The 13,606-nt window shown below is 48.3% G+C and overlaps 1 long non-coding RNA gene across 1 annotated transcript in view; it reads left to right on the plus strand.

The window, feature by feature from the left end:
- LOC142774370 (uncharacterized) overlaps nucleotides 1–13,606 on the plus strand; it is a 186,552-nt gene that overhangs the window by 125,746 nt on the left and 47,200 nt on the right. The window lies entirely within an intron of this gene.

A 13,606-nucleotide genomic window follows, 5' to 3' on the forward strand; every position in this document is an offset into this window, starting at 1 on the left:
AAAGTGTGTTCGGTGAAAGCCTATGAACTTTCGGTCGACTAGAAGGTTGGTGCGGGCAAAATTTATTCTTATAGTAATAAAAATGAAACAACAAACAATGCCCTGCCCGCTGCACTGAAGTATTGCGGGCTACCGAATTTTAAAAATGAATAAGACAACTACGAAACGATAATTTTGAAGAAATGAAAAACAAAAGTAAAATATAGAGCACCACCGTTGCCAAGATCCTCCGAGGTAACGAGCGACGAACTCAGCTACACATTGTACAAAACATAGAATGCTAAACACAAACAATGCCATGTCTTTCTTTTCGCTTGTGCCACCACATGATTGAGTGTGAGGTTGCATGAACGGACGGATGGTCGGACGCCGCCACTGTGCCATCATGTGATAAAGGGAAGAGGCCACAACTTGCACCGTTCCAGGGCATGGACGGACACACGCCGCGAGTGTGAGCCCCCTTTAAAGGCTTTCACCTTAATAGCAAACGAGGTGCACAAGGCATCAGTTGAGAGCGCTACACGTTTTGTCCGTATTCCGCAGCATCCGTGTGTGGTGAGTACGAGGTGAACGCGTTTTGTGAGGCCTCCCGAAAAGCGACGGTCTTAAGAACGCCTATGACAGCAGAGACGGGGTCGCTCTCGTCCGCTCCGGCTGTCATAAACCGCATTGCTTCGGTGAAGTATTCAAGTTGGTATCGTCTGATACAAGTGGCGTCAACATCGATAGAGCGACTGATGCCACCAGCGAGCTGTCTGATGCAACTGGCGGCTGTCTGACGCAATCCACGGCATTTCGCCTGACGTAACCGACGGCAAACCCTCACTCAACGTGTGGCAAGACCCGTCACCCACGGGTCCGACTCCAGCCAGCGAGCAGCGGCGATTCCTGATTGGAGGCTTTGAACTACTGGCTGATGCAAGGCATCCCCAGGGGCTATAAAAGAACCAAGCTGCGCGAGGACGAGAGGGGAGAGCGACCGCAGAATTCCCGCCTCGTCGTTGCACCTCAGCGCGAGCTCCTTAAGCTTTCGGCCACAGTGACGAATATGTAACAACTCTGTTAATACCATACATAAATGTTGCCTTAACTCACTGTCGCATGTCTGCTCAGTCTATCAGCTCTGCGCAGATGCAGCCGCGAGCTGAGACACCGGAGATTCTCAACACATCCTACTTCATAGCGCAAAACGGCACGAAGTTTTACAGCAAGCAGTCTTGTCTACCCTACGCCGTCATCGTCCTCATTGTAATAATAGTAATAGTAGTAGTAGTAGTAGAAGTAGTAGTAGTAGTAATGGCAGTAAGGGTCGTGATAGTAGTGATAGTTTTAGCAGTGGTAGCAGTGGCAGTAACAAATAAAGAGTGCTAGGTTGGCAGTTCAGCACTCGGTCTCGTCTCTTATATCCCTTCCTGTCGTTTGCGCTGTTGAGCACTCTTTATCATGTTATACCAACACGCCCAATCTTGCTGTCTCTTAAGGTAGTAGTAGAGGAGAAAGTGGTTGTAGCAGCTGTAGTAGTAGCAGTAGCAGCAGTAGTAGTGATTGATTGATTGATATGTGGGGTTTAACGTCCCAAAACCACCATATGATTATGAGAGACGCCGTAGTGGAGGGCTCCGGAACAGCAGCAGTAGTCGTGGTAGTGTTAGTACGGGTAGTAGTGATTCATAGTAGTAGTAGTAGTAGTAGTAGTAGTAGTAGTAGTAGTAGTAGTAGTAGTAGTAGTAGTAGCGTTACTATGGGTAGTAGTAGCAGAGGTAGCAGTGGTAATAGTAGTAGTAGTAGCGGTAGTAGTAGCAGCAGTCATAGTAGTAGTAGTAGTAACAGTAGTAGTAGTAGTAGTAGTAGTAGTAGCGTTAGTATGCGTAGTAGTAGCAGAGGTAGCAGTTGTAATAGTAGTAGTAGTAGTAGCGTTAGTACGGGTAGTAGTAGCACAGGTAGCAGTGGTAATAGTAGCAGTAGTAGTAGTAGCAGCGGTGGTAGTAGTAGCAGCAGTCATAGTAGTAGTAGTAGTAGTAGTAACAGTAGTAGTAGTAGTAGTTGTCTGCAACAATCGAATCACATGGTCAGAGCGGGCAGTGCATCAATAAATAAATAAAAGAAAATGATCATAATCCTTTTCCTGAAAGGATCATGAGGATCGAAATGATTTATTTTTTTTTTCTCATCAAAAGTCTACATCACCATTGTTACCGCTTCGCTGTCCGGTCGTTCTCAGGATGGGGAAATTGCTCAGTTTCTTTCTTCCTCTCGCTGTCCTTTTCTCTCTCGCTCTTTATTCATTTAGGCCTAAAGTTCCGGATATCGATCAAAACGCGTGGGAAACAACGCCGCTGAGAAAGTCGTCCAAATTGATCGTGCCGACGAAAATAAACTCTTTTGCTTTTCCACGGCGAGTCGACGGGGCCCTGCGAATTGAAATATCGGTATCTGCGTTTACAAAGAAAGAAGTAGATGAAATCGCGGTAGTGGGAACACGGCCTAAGGATTTGCGTGTGTGTAGTGGGGGAGAAGGGGGGCGTAAAGTGATGACCACCGCTTCGTACAAACCACAACACGCGAGGGTACAAGACCGGCAACAGCGGCGTATGTTGAGAAGGGTCATATCGCTGCGGAGACGAGCCATGAAGCCGTGTTGCTAGAGGAGGAAGAAGAGAGGTTAAATTTGAGAAAACGAGAGGGGGGCGACGCATCCGACCCAAAGGGATGTTCCGCGCAGGCCAGCCTAATTAATCCGGTATGGAGGCTCATTAAAGGCGCCTGTGTCTCGTCGCGAAGTCCTTGCATGCAGGGGGCGGCAATTTGCGTTAAAACCGACCGACCGACCGACCGATCTCTCGCCACGAACTGCCTTCTCTTCCTCACTTCCCCTTCAAAGCCACTTCTATCACATACGCACACTGACAGACGCACATATACGCACATGAACACGAGCGTAGAGATAAAGGTGCTCCCCGGTTGTGAGCGAGCAAGCGGCGTCAGCGGCGGACGCTCATTTAATGCTCGTCGGAGGCGGCGACGTGGTTTGAGCATCGGCCGATTGCCGAGCCGCGAGCGAGTGGTTCTCAATTTACGCGGCTCGTAACGGTGGCCCACTGGAGTAGGCCACCTTTGGCGAAGAGCGCGTCCAGTGTTTTCGGAACCACCTGAGAAGTCGGTGCTTTGAATAAACGTAATCACCGATAAAACGACATTGAAGAAAAATTGCAAATAAATAGGGCTTTTGAAAGTAAGTCATAGGGGCTTTTGAAGAGCCCAAGTTAAGACCTTTTTTGAAGAACAATTTTAGTGAAACGTAATTTTTAAAATTTTGGCAGGGCACGCCAGTGTGTATATTTCAAACACTTGGTGCCTGAAATATTTTCGAATCTGCTATGCACCCACTACGTGCTCTTAAGGGAATAAGCGGTGTAACGTGTGTTCTCTTGTACTGGGTGACAGGCTTTAAAGCATGAAGTCATTATGATATTCGCAAGTTCAATGGCAACGCACACTCTGACCACGCATTATTACTGCAATATGTCATGTTCTATTGCGAAGCATGTATAGAACACGCGTGTATTTGTAAAACACGAGTTATCTTCGCCGCATTTTCAAGCAGAGGAAGTTGTTTTCACTGTATTGACGAGAAGGCACGTGGCTCTGTGGGGGACATTCACTTTCAACGCAAACGACCCGGGTTCGGTCCCCCATCGTATCTAAGTTTTTATTAATTTTATTGGCATCCTTCTCCATTTTTCGGTCACCTGAGCACAAGATGACAATTTCTCGCTCACAACCAACGATGCCGATGCTGGAATTTCTGAGAAACGAGCTATTTACCGCTATCGCATTACAATGCTACGCAAACCCTGCCAGAACGTACAAATGTGATCATAATCATCACATCCAAGGTGTAATGGTGTGCGATACGTTTATGCATCGAAAGCGTCATAACTTCCATTTCAGATACGGTTGTACCACTGACTTCTGTTCTTCGACATCAACGACTACGTAGATGTGTTTGACCTTGAAGTTCAGTCAACGTATACATTTCCTGCTCTTCCTCTGCGCATTCCTTTCTTTGGGGCCGCTCCTTTCTTCTTCACCTTACAGTAGGTAACTGAACCAGGTGTTTTTTTTTACGGTTAGGCTTTCTTCTCTTCTCTCTCTTCCACCTCTGTCCATCTCGATTGCCACGTGGAGTCGAAATCAGAGATCGGAAGTGACGTGCTATTCGCAGTCTGAAAACCATAAGACTACCGTTGTAGCAGCTACGCCGCATAGTTTTTGTACCGTGTGGGTAAGCAAACTTCAAGTGCTACATCGAGTATGCAAGGCTCGCCAATCGCACACTTGTCGCGGGCGATTTGTTTCTGACACACGAATACACTGTGGCGTACCATAGTTTGCTCTGAAGATTGCTGTATTGCAAACGTGTCACTATTGTCTACGGTTGCTGTGAGCGTGGTGCTTGTGCGAACGTGGGAAAGATACGTGGCGCCTGCTTTCGATGAACATTCGTGCGGCCTTTAGTGACCTCATGAATTGTTCCTCTTGAAGAAAAGTATCACGCTAGAGGCAACACAGTTTTGTAGCTATTGCGAGAGCACGAAGATGGTGCTACTGCATTTTTCATTGAGATGCGCAAGATCACTTTTTATTTCGTAATCACAACACAGCGTAGCAACTATGAGTAATCATGGTAGTTCAGTCAGGCCAAGATTTCCGTCAACAATATCAGCCCATATTAGACGCAAAAAAAACAAAGGAAAGTTTATTAAACCAATATACACAAACACCTTGATTTAGAAAATTTTTCGACAATTTCGAGTACAAGGCACTCTACTATGAGAGCGCAAAAAGCTGTGCCAGCATGCATAGGACGCATACAGTGATCCATAGGAAAAAAAACACAGTATATCTCTGATGTGAATGATGATGAGTGAGGCGAAGCATCCCTCAGTCCATCCGTGCTTCCGTCCATCCGTTCGTTCTTGCTTCCATTTGTCCATTCGTCCGTCCGTCCATCTAGTGAACACTACGATACCACGATCTCGGATTTTTTCATCATATATTTATCGCATACAAGTACCGCCATCCAGCGGACATTTCAAGGACTAAACGGAAGGTGGCTACCTACTACTACTACTACTACTACTACTACTACTACTACTACTACTACTACTACTACTGCTACATACATCGGGGACGCACGACCCCCAGCGTAAGGAGCGTCGCGTCTAAAATATTGTGTGCTTAGAAAAAAGTGGTTAAGGATTCAGAGTGCAAGGTACCCTACTATGCGAGAGCAGTAAGATGTCTCGGTAAACCTCATAGAGTTAAGAAAAGGTAATTAACGATTTAGAGTGCATGATACCTAACTATGGAAGAGCAGAAAAGGGTCCCAACGGCGCAATCAAAGCAAGCAAGGTCGGGGGGGGGGGGGGAGTGGGGTAAACAAAGTGGGTAACGATTTAGAGTACAGGGTACTATATTATGGGAGAGCCTAAAGCAGTCCCGTGGCTTCAATATTCAAAGCCGCAAGCCTCTGGATTAACGCAATGATATAAACTGGTTTAAGAGTGTTTTATGACCAGATATATTTTACATAGCTTATGTGCACACAGAAAGATGGACAATGATGATCATGCGTATGTACAGTGCAAGCTGTTATGTACATCGAAAATAACTTATTTGTGTATACAGTGATGTACAGTGCAAAAATAGTACAACAAGAACAGGACATTCATGAACATCTAGATGATTAAACCTATATAAACAGTAAGGCTATATGTACAAACAAGGGGTCATTCACACTGTAAGGTGATGTTTTTGCATTCACCTGTGAGGACAGTTTGCTCTCGTGCTCGAGAACAATACTGCACAAAAAAAGACATGCTTCTAATGAAGAAAAGGAAAATACGCGCAGCAATTTCACAGTGGTACAAGCTCTAGCCCACCTTTTCAATAGGGGAGGAAAGGCATGGACACTCTGTTGTTTTTTACAACAATGAATCACGTAGACCAGCGTCGGAGGAAGGCCTCCTCTCCCAGCATAACTAGTTCTTCATTGAGATGCATAAGCATTACGTTTCTTAACCGATGTAGCAGAGGAAACATGGCTCTTTGAGGGCGTCCCCTCAAGTGGGCCAGTCCCCTCCGCTTCCACAAAACGAAGCCTCCGATACCAATTAAGAGTTAGACAAATTTATCCCTGTGGCAAGACTTCCATGCATACCTATTTGGAACATACTGGTAACCATGCCCCAAAAATTGTGGGCTACTACACATACATGAAAGACGTGGTTCAGCGTTACGACGCGGCCGCATTGCGGACATGTGGCGGAGGGCGCCACGCCCCACGTCGCAAGGTGGTCGTCGGTTGGTAAAGCTTCTCATTCCCTAAGCCAGTTTAGATCACGGACTTCGGAGGGGAGGGACGTGTTTGTAAGAGTCCAACGTCTTTTCCCGCGGCATTTCCGGCACTCTTCTTCAGTTAGACTTTTAAATGCTATTTGTTCACACATGTCGGTGGGAGACGTTTGTATCGGTTCTTGAACTGGAAAATCGTTTCGCCATTGTTGCAAAGATTTTATAACATGTGTGTAATACGCCGGGGGCTGTTCAGCAGCTGGTTTAGTTTCGTTTGTTAAACCAAAAAAAAATCTTCTAGAGGTACCTGGCAGATACACTACGAGTTGCCTGCCTCGATACGATAAGTTTTCTAAGAGGGCCCAGGTGTTTTTGAGAGCCAACAAGCGGCACATTGCATCAAGGTTTGGCATACTGAGCCCTCCCCATTTTACTGGAAGGCGAACCAAAGCTCTAGCAACAGCTTCAGCGTGGCCATCCCACCCGCCCCTTCTTCCAAAAAAAGAAGGAGCGGCACGCAGTGGCCACTCTCAAGAAAACCCGACGAGGTGGTCGAGCAATTCTGGCTACATAAAGCAGTGGCGCTGTTATGCTTGATTTGATAAGGTTGGCTCTTTCAGTGAAAGGTCAATGAAAATTTCCGGTGGTTTCAATGCGTCTGTCCACTTTACGTTGGATCTCTTTTCCTGTGGTGCGGGCCACCTAACCAGTCGAAAGGAAAGTTACACCTAAGACTTTAACTCCATGGACAATTTGGACGCCATTAGGGAACTCCTCAATGTGCACTCCAAAGCACAATGCCTCGCTTTTTCCGGGATTAAGACACGTGCTCTTGACAGGTAACTACACGTGTGAAATGTCCGCAAGAAAGCTCTATAGCTATCTATGTTCCGAATAAACAACGAGATGTCATCGGCATATGCCGCTATTTCACTTCGCCCAGGCCTGGGAGAGGAAAACCGCGTATCGAAGTGCTTTCTGAATTTGTTGCAATAATGGATCTACGCGTAGTGTGTTTAGAAAAAAATTGCCCGCAGCTTCCCTCGGGGGAACACTGAGGAGGATGCGGAGCTCGACCGGCAATCAACGACTGCTTGCACGTAGCACACACGACGTAGTCGGCATAGTCGGTGCCCTTTCCAAATGTATCGCAAAGAACCGACAACGCTTTGGAGTTGTTCTGAATGTTGCCGATCCGAGTTGAGTTGTTATCGAACCAAAGACGATCGCATACCTTGCAGGTGTGGCCGAAGCTTCGGTCGAGGAAGTCGCGCTTGAAGCGAGCGTTGGGCGTGGCATACTGCTTGGCGCGCCCCGCCGCTACCTCGGCGCGCTTGCGCTCGCGGGCAGCATCGGGATCGGCCTCTCGTCGCCGACGCTTGTACTCGGCTTCCCGTTTTCGAAACTCCGGGTCCTCTTGTCGACGCTTACGTTTCAAAGCGGCCGAATCCGGTGCTGCTGCTCGACGCTGACGTCTCTCAGCGGCTTCACGTTCTCTAAGTTGAGCATCTTCCGCTCGACGCCGACGTTTACGTTCGGCGTCGCGAGCTCTTCTCCGCGCTGCCTTGTCTTCGGACGACGACTTGGTTGCGGTTCCGCCAACACTTTGGCCGGCGCTGGTCGAAGGGACGTCGGATCATTGCGACCTCGGACGTCGACGCACCGTACAAACCAACCGACGAGCGGCAACTGAGCGAGCGAGCACCGACCTTGAGTATATATACAGCGCGACGGCGCATGCAATGTCAGCTGTCGAATGTTCGAGAAGGGGGAGAAGCGCAACGGCGCATGCGCGCGCGTCAGCTGCCGATGTTCTCGAAGCGCGACGGCGCATGCACGCGCGTCAGCTGCCGATGTTCTCGAAGCGTGACGGCGCATGCGCGCTACATTATACACCTAGCGAATGTTCGTGAAGAGGAGAAGCGCACGCGGTGTGTAGAGGAGGAAGCGTGCACAGATGGTGGAGGAGTGAAGCGCGCGCGGTGTGTAGAGGAGGAAGGGATGCACAGATGGTGGAAGAAGGAGGAGGAAGCTTGCGGACGGCGCCGCACTACAAGCCTCGAGTATTAGATGCTCCGCATCTAAAAGTGGTTAATGATTTAGAGTACTAGGTACTCTACTATTGAGGCCGTCGCCTCAACGACGGTCTCGTATCACGACCAGCATTTGCTTAGTGTTCAGAAGAAGTTATTAACGATTTAGAGTACGAGGTACTCTGCTATGAGAGAGCATGAAGCCGTCCCGGACCAAGAACGAAAAGCACTTGTCCGGGGGGGGGGGGTAGAAAAAGTGGGTAACGATTTAGAGTACAGAGTACTCTACTATGGGAGAGCTTAAAGCCGTCCCGCGTAGCTCAGAGCAACTACTTGTGGTGCATTGTTTAGGTGGCCGCCACAAGAATAACCCCAAATGTTCACACTGTTTCCAAAAGTTGATAACAAAAGCTATTGAACACACTTAATAAAGCCAACATAGCGTCTCAAGCCACAAGTCGAAGATTAGGCACGTTAACTCAGTGTCCGTAGTTGCTACGCCTGCTAGGAGCGGTGGTAGCGTAGGACGTGCCCTGCACATGGTGACCTTTAATGTAAAACTATATAAAAAAATATCGGAAACGGGCAGAGGCGCCTGCCCTCAACCCTCGACGCGGCATAGCGTGAGTGGCGAGCCAGCGAACCCTCGTAGTGGAGGCGGCGGCCGTGTTGCCGTGTACAGAGCTGCTGGAGAAGGGGCCCCGAACCGCAGGGTAGACCGAGGAGAGCGACCGACGCTACGTCGCTCAGCCGCTCATATTTACGACTCTCCATAAACGTCAGGCAGTCGCGGAACCACGCGAGACCGGGAAATCCTCATCTCTCTCCGTTTCATACACTCTCCCACCTCTCCACTACGCCAATTACAAAAAGAGAAAAATGTAAGAACGTTTACACGCGGTGTTTGCGCGGTTAGCGCTTGACGTCAATATGAGTAAGAAGTACCGAAGAGAGAGAGAGAGAGAGAGAGAGAGAGAGAGGGAGAGAGAGAGAAAGAGAGATAAAATAAAGCGACGTCGGTGTATTGCGGGACACATCATGCGGAGGACGAAGGGGTATGATGAAAAAATAATATGAACATGCGGACAGTTTAGTGAAGCGTGCCACAACGAAGGCTTACAGCCACACCGATCCAGCCGAAGCCGGTCGAAGCTGCAGAGCTCATAATAACGACGAGGCGCAGCCAGAGTGCAGGCTGGTCTTTTCATTTTTTTTTTCGTTAACTTTTTGGTCGCCCGTCACCAGGCTAATATGCGGTTGCGTACAAGCGATGGGTGGCGCTCGAACGCAGCTAAGTGAAAAGGCCTGCCTCGACGGCAGCGCCCACACACTACGCAAAACGAAACTGACGCAGAACAAAGTGGTGCACAGAAAAACAACTACGGCGTTGCGTGATCCAGATACTAGGACAGGCTCGAGCCGCGCTCTTTGAAATGTGTCTGCGGCCTACGGGGGTGCACCGCTCTTTGCCCACAACGAGAGACACGTACCGGGGACGTGTGCTGCAGTGCGGTCTGTCACGAATGCGTGTCGACGGTTGCCGCCCGCCTGTCGAGTGGGAATTAACCTCGCTGATTGGATGACCTGCGCGAGACCGATTGTACAATCGCGAAATACAGCGAGCTGGCGACGGTAGCAACCTGTCGTTTTCCTGCTCACGAGCGCGGGTCGACGGGTCTCGTCTCTTTTGGAAGTCCGCTCGACAAAAGAACGTGGAACACTGGGCGTGTGGAATACGGGTGACAAGTTAAATAGGACGCCCCCCCCCCACCCTCGGCCCCTAACTCGTTTTCCATTGCCACGTAAATACAATTCATTTCAATTTTTTTTATCTACCAGATAGGTCTGGTCTCACCCCTTTTGGACGTCCGGTCGACAAAACAACGTGACGCAGTGCGTGCGTGAGATATGGTGACGGATTAATTAGGACGCCTCCTACCCTCGCCACATAACTTGTTTCCTATTTTCACGTGACTTCAATTCAATTCAATTTTTTTATTTATGTGGCAAAACTGGAAGGTCGCGTGGCTTAACTTGGTTGTGGCCGACGCCCCAGCCGCCCGTTCCTGGGCTCTGCGGCGCTTGCTTGTACGTGCTTGCTCCGGACAATCAGTCGTGGTGCTCCGCGCCCCTTATGGCAGTGGGCCTAATACACGAGGACGTCCTTCGATATTGCAACCTCGTTTAGCATGACATCATGCTAAGCCATCACTTACTTTTTCCCATTGGCCCACACCCCATTTATTAAACTATGATTGGCACCTTCGTGATATTGATTAAAAAGTGTTTATCGCCTGCAAACATAGTGATGGTTATAGCTTGCACACTGTTACAGCCAAAACGCGTCACAAATCGTCATTTCCATGGTTACGTTATATACGTTTCACATCACCCAGCCGTGGTGGTCTATAGTGGCTAAAATACTCGGCTGCTGACCTGCTGGTCGCGGTATCGAATCCCGGCTGCGGCGGCTGCATTTCCGATGGAGGTGGAAATGGTGTAGGCCCATGTGCTCAGATTTGGGTGCATGTTAAAGAACCCCAGGTGGTTAAAATTTCCAGAGCCCTCCACTATAACGTCTCTCATAATCATGTCGTGGTTTTGGGACGTTAAACCCCACATATCCATCCTGTATACGTTTCACATTAGCGCCCCTGTTATCGTTCGTGTTTGACCCAGCCCAAGATGTCTTGCAAGAGTCGTAGGGGCCATCAATGAAACTTGTACGCTATACAGGGCTGGCCTGAAAACATCGACTCAATTGAATGCTCTTTTTTATTGCAATTAAAGGAAAGCTTTTATTGCAATAAATGAAACCATTTGTCTAAACTGAAAAGGCTAATTCAGGAAAGTAAACGTTTTGATGGTTATGGAACAGAAGGATACAAGGACTATTTCTGTAATTACTGATGATAGTTATTCAATAGAAACACTTATTTCATGTTTATATTAGCCATAATAATACAAATTTCCTCATGCTTCGTATTGATCTATTTTACTTTTTTTGCAAGTAATGATAGTTTTCGTGTAGTAAATACAAACTTTCGTATGTTTGCACAGCCTGGTTTATAGTGAAGTGAAAACATTACTTGGTTTTTTTTCCTCTTACTACCCTGTTTGTCTATGATAGAGTAGATACAGTAAAAGATTTTTTTCAAATATTTTTAATAATGTGCATACACCCTTTTACGAACATAAACACTGTACAAGCTACGCACAAGAGAGTTGGGTTATCCGTCAGGCCCTATGCCTTTATTCATAACATTCCCTTGATTCTGCAGCGAGGGAATAATGCAATATTGAAGCGCTGAAGTGCTTATGTGCGCGTGTGTCTCTCTCTTAGCATGATCGCGATATGAAACATTGCAGCTTACAGGCGTACGTGTTCTTTATTATCTTTCTATTAAACAAAAAAACATTACCTAATCTTACTTTTCTTGCAAAAAAACGGCCGACGGTGGGGCCACCATGGACAGCGGTCTAACCCGCGTCAACGAGCTCCACGTTGCAGTACCACCACCGTTTAAAGAGCGACCGAGGCAGATCCACCAAAAGTTCGAGCAGCGCCAGTACGCTATCGGCAACTATTACCCAAACTACAGTTTGAGCTGACTTCGACGGTGTGTTCGTCGAGGAGCAGCTTCAAAGGGGCGTCGAGCACCAAGAGAGGCAACTAAAGCGCAAATGTATTGAGGAGAACTTGAAAGGTACAGAAGGGGTGAAATGGGGAGACCACATTGGCAGCCGCAGACTACCGGCGCCGACGCCTTTTCTGCCCTTTTCATGCCCCTCCCGAAAGTCTCGCGAACAGACGACGGTGACGCCAGCAGCACGGCTGGCCGGCGGACAACGGGAAGACCGCGACGACGCCAGAAAAACGATGCACGAGGGTGGATGGGGAGGTAAGGGAAGCGGCGGCTGGAATATATATGTCGTCGTCAGGAGAGCGGGCACGGCGACGTCGGCCCGCGAAGCCAGCAAAGAACAGAGGGGGAGTGCAAGGGAGCGCGCGGCCGGTTCACTCAATTAAGCCCGAACCGAATAGATTGGCGGAAAAGCGAGTCCAAGGGGAGGAAGAACAGGCTGTCCGAGCGCAGCCCCACTAGGGAAAGGACGGCGCCAGGAGTTTGGGGATGAAAAGAGAAAGGGATCCTTTTGTGCTGGGAAAGGGGGTAATACAGCGGAAAACCGACGTGGCACGGCCGTACGCGGTCGAGCCAGGCCGCTGGAAGGCGGCAGCTGTTGGTTGCCCTGCGCTGACCGCTTGTGCAGTGCTGCCAGTGGCAAACCGCTTGCGCGGGAGACAAATGGTGTCGCTTTTTTCTTTTCGGGGCACGCTGTGTCGGCGCGTTCTTACACACTTGAATGCTGAACCGTGAATGAGTTTGTTCTCGCGAATTGTTACGATTATTAAGCGCCTCGGCTTCGAGAGGATGAGCGTCGAAGAGGCCTGCTCCGAGGAAGCGCTTATTTTCGCAAGGCAAACGGCATTACGTGTGGTTGCAGTAGGTGGCAGAACGCGCTGGCCTCAGTGACAGACTGCACTCGTTCGTACGTGCAGCGCTTTCTGCAACCCCTATTCCCTCATCCCCTGTGAATGGCAGAAAACCGCGAAATTTCTGGTTTTCGTCCCTTTGATTTTTCCTCTCTGTCTATAAAACAGGCCCGTAATCCAAGCATGTCAGTGATCCAGGACAAATATGGAAACTTGAAGATAAATAGATATTATTGAACACGGCGTGTCCGTCGAGCCAACGTTTCGACAAGTGGTCTTTGCTTTTGTTTTGAAGAAGAAACTACATTAGTTGAGACGTTCACTTGAGCGACAAGCCCTGTTCAGCAATACGCACCTCAACAGAATGCGTAATGCACATACTACTCATTATCTATAAAACTAAGCGTAAGCTCTCGCTTAGGGTAGTTTGGTCTTTTTATTCATCCAAACACATTCGTGTTTTAGACTTTCGCGTTTTTTTTTTTTGCAGTGATCTTCAGAAATGGTTTGCTTTGAGATAGCTAGCTACACCCCCCCCCCTTGATCACGTCAACTTTTCATTGAAGTGTCCGCGGACAAATCAGCCCAATTTTTTCACAATAAAGGTATTCCTGCGTTTCTAATTTGTTGAACGAGCTATATGGCAACACAACTACTGAGGACGTACGAGAGTAGATGTGAACTACATCACATATTTACAAACATCATCCCTGCTTCTTAG

Source organism: Rhipicephalus microplus, chromosome 10 (assembly GCF_043290135.1).
Source record: "Rhipicephalus microplus isolate Deutch F79 chromosome 10, USDA_Rmic, whole genome shotgun sequence".
NCBI classification, from domain to species: Eukaryota; Metazoa; Arthropoda; class Arachnida; order Ixodida; family Ixodidae; genus Rhipicephalus; species Rhipicephalus microplus.